Source organism: Octopus bimaculoides, chromosome 1 (assembly GCF_001194135.2).
Source record: "Octopus bimaculoides isolate UCB-OBI-ISO-001 chromosome 1, ASM119413v2, whole genome shotgun sequence".
Taxonomy (NCBI): domain Eukaryota; kingdom Metazoa; phylum Mollusca; class Cephalopoda; order Octopoda; family Octopodidae; genus Octopus; species Octopus bimaculoides.
The window spans coordinates 163658613-163661749 of NC_068981.1; the positions used below are offsets into that span (position 1 = coordinate 163658613).

A 3137-nucleotide genomic window follows, 5' to 3' on the forward strand; every position below is an offset into this window, starting at 1 on the left:
TATATATGTATATGTATATATTTGCGTGTGCATATGGGGCTGGCCAGATTGGAGCAATATCGAGAATAACCGGCCGAAATTGCAAAGATAATTTGGATCTCGACTGAGAAAAGAAAACTCCGAATGACCTGTCCTTGTTTTCTTTGTATCGTATATCTGGATGTTTTGTTGTCCCTTTCTTGTATCACATAACTGTCTGGATGTTTTGCGTTCTTGGCCCATTTTGTATTATTTATATATATATATATATACATTATATATACATTTTTATTATTTATATAGCGGCGTACGTACACTTTGTCTCTTATATGTAAGTATACAGATATATATATATTTGTATATATATATAATATAAATAATATATATGCATATATACCCACACATATTTACATACATACATATCTATGTATATAGGTATGCATATATGGGTACAGGACGTCACAAAACGCAAACAACATGAAATACGAAAATAACGTTGGGTACGCAAAGAACGGGAGGAACAAATGGAAAGCAAGACAAGCAACATAAAAAAATCGACCCTTCATCAGTTGTCGGCTGTTCTACTCCTTATTTCGAGCAATGAACTACAAGATAAGACTTTGAAGGCAGTTGCTCCCGCGGGCCAAAATAAAATTTGGGATTTGCTGAGGGTCAAAGTTGGTAACAAAAACAAGACATACAACAAACCAAACGAAACAAATACAAACAGGGAGGGCCATTAGGGTCAGACGAGATAATGTAGCAAACACTGGAATAAGATTCTTTGACAAGAGAAATCATAGGAGAGGAGACAGATAGGAATGTCTGGACTGCACAACAAACTGAAGGACTTGCGGTGGTAGGATCGCGGTTTCGATTCCGAGACCGGGCGTTATGAGTGTTTATTGAGCGAAAACACTTAAAGCCCCACGAATCTCTCGCAGGGGTTGGTGGTGAACCCTGCTGTACTCTTTCATCACAATTTTCTCTCACTCTATCTTCCTGTTTCTGTTGTGCCTGTAATTCAAAGGGTCACCTTTGTCACACTGTGTCACGCTGAATATCCCCGAGAACTACGTTAAGGGTACACGTGTCTGTGGAGTGCTCAGCCACTTGCACGTTAATTTCACGAGCAGGCTGTTCCGTTGATAGGATCAACTGGAACCCTCGACGTCGTAAGCGACGGAGTGCCGACATGTATTTGCCTGTAGTTAAGTAAATGTAAAGATTCATTTTAATATCTATCTCAATATTATTGACATGCAAATACATAACAAAATATAATGTTTTTACGAATTTTATTAGCTATTGTTTTTCGACGGATCATAGGTAGTTATCTTCAGTTCTCAATTACTCACGGTAGGAGCTTCAAAGTGGTCACTCTACGTGCTAGAAATCAACCCCGTCTTCCTCAAATTACGCCAGACAACTGGGTAACGTGGTCATTGTATACACATTGGTTGAAAAAATACATGAAAAAGTAGGATAGTCAAATATATGGAAAAGTGGGCTACAAAATCTTTGAATATCGGTCCTAAGCAGCAACAACAAAGACCTGCTCTTGTTAGTTTTTGTTGTTGCACAGTCCAGGTTCAATCTCGATAGATTAGAATTATGATCAAAAGCACTCTAACTATGACCATTCAGTCTTTGTAGTAGTATGTACAGCTACATTATCCAATGTGATTTTGTGTATGTCAGACGTTAAATGTAATGCAATAGGGACTTAGGTGATGTTTCTAGCATGCGGAGCGTCCACAAAGAAGCCTCTAGTTGGCTCGTACAATATTCACTTGCTTCATATAGGTTGATTTATAACTTAGAGAAGTGTAAAAGTGTCAAGATAAATTCAACAGAGCGATAGAGAGAGAGAGAGAAAAATAGAGAGAGAGAAATAGAGACAGAGAAAAGGGAAGGGAGAGAGAGAGAAAGGGAGAAAAAGACAGAGAGAGAAAAAAGATAGAGGGAGAGAGAGAGAGAGAGAGAGAGAGGAAGAAGACGTTATTGCGATATTTGACTCGCAAACTCTTGATCTGTGCACCATATATGTCTTCCTTCGCTTGTATATGTGTATTTTATGACAAAACCATCAAGCAGGCAGCTTTCACGACCGAATCTCCATCTTATTTCGCCGTTTCACAAGTATGTATCTATCTGGTCGACTATTCTTGAATTTAATTTTGCGTTTTATACCACTTTTAGATCCTAACAAGATTATCCATAAAATTGTACTTGCGTGAGTGCATGTATTTTCTTTTACTTGTTTCGGCCATTGGTCCGTGGTTGCATTGGACATCACCCTCAAGTGTTTCAGTCAGTTATATCGACCCCACTCTCTAAATACTTTGTCTTCCTTGTTTTATTCCGCTTTTATAGTCTACCGAAATTTTCGATAGAATTATATATGTGTATGTATGACTATTGTAATCTGTGTTAGTTTATGTTTGCATACGTATGTTGTTGTTCTCACTACATATATACTCAAACGCGAAAATTCCGTTATTCCATCAACTGAATTACCTGTTTCTGAATTAACATGTAATTGACTGAACATTACACGCTTGTGTACCCTTGACGTAGTTCTTAGGTATAATCAGCGTAAGATAGTATGACGAAGTTTTTGATTTATGAGTGCAAACCAACTGGCCGGTCGGATTCTAGACAGTTTCCGCCAACTCACTTTTATTCACAAAGTATGAGTCGATCCGAGCTTACAGAAAATGATCGCTGTGGAATCGAACCCAGGACTTCCTTCCTGTAAAACAAACTTCTTAACCATACGGTCAACTTGCACCTACTGATTGCATATACATGCGTACAGACACCTAACTCATCCACGACTAATACTGCAAGACTTTTCTCAAACTTAAAATGACTTTGCTTTTGTTATCTACGCTCCAATGATGGAGCTGTGTATCTTTGTTAGAAACCAAATCCTTCATCAGAGGAAGTAATCAAAAGGAGAAAACACCCACCCCTACAGACACTTGCACACATATATATACACACAAACATATATATATATATATATATATCAGTGGTGACTCCGGCACTCGGGCTGTTCGGGCTCAGACTGAGTATCTATATATATAAAAATGAGAATGTGTGTCTGTCTGTCTGTCTGTCTGTCTGTCTGTCTGTCTGTCTGTCTGTCTGTC

At 38.2% G+C, this 3137-nt stretch overlaps 1 long non-coding RNA gene across 2 annotated transcripts in view; it reads right to left on the minus strand.

The window, feature by feature from the left end:
- The window catches only part of LOC128249289 (uncharacterized), a 210394-nt gene that overhangs the window by 94207 nt on the left and 113050 nt on the right, over nt 1-3137 (minus strand). The window lies entirely within an intron of this gene.